This window comes from Uloborus diversus, chromosome 5, assembly GCF_026930045.1.
Source record: "Uloborus diversus isolate 005 chromosome 5, Udiv.v.3.1, whole genome shotgun sequence".
Classification (NCBI taxonomy): Eukaryota; Metazoa; Arthropoda; class Arachnida; order Araneae; family Uloboridae; genus Uloborus; species Uloborus diversus.
Genome location: NC_072735.1, coordinates 148,291,735 through 148,292,422, shown reverse-complemented (window position 1 = coordinate 148,292,422; position 688 = coordinate 148,291,735).

Below are 688 nucleotides of genomic sequence, written 5' to 3'. Positions count from 1 at the left end.
AATCATAAAAATTAATAAGAAAATTAAATTTTGAAATTGTTTTTCATTTCTCATATTAATTCAAAGCTTTTAAATGGAAATTAATACTCACAGTAAACAGAAATTACTAGATGGCTCTTGAAAATGCAGCTATTATGCAAACCATGAAGCTAGCAGAAGTGCAAGATAATTCACTTGTGAAACATACTTATTTGTAAATTAAATGTGTATAATATTAGTACTTTAATACTCATTGCAGATAAAACTCATTCAGAAGTGCTAATATATAGCTATATTCTGAATATTAGTTTCAAAATTTGTGAAATGCTCTATATAATGCAAAAACCTGTATAACGCAAAAGCTCTGGTCCCAAGGTGTGCATTTATAACGGTCTTCTACTGTACAGTTAAAATTAAGCTTTCCAACATTTTTTCGACCTGCCCCTACATTTAAAATTGTGACGTTCCTCTATGGTGTTTATAGTTCATAGTACTGAAATAATGGATGTTTTAGCATAACATTAAATTATCATTACTTGGTTTAAACAAACTTTTAAACAGCATTTAAAAATTAGAAAAAAAGGAGAAACCTCTAAAAGTCAAAATAATTAATAACTCATTCTCATACTGTTTTTCGATAATGTCAGTGCACTCCACTTTCGATAGAAGTACAGAAGTACTAACATATCCCTTATTTTTATTTATAGGT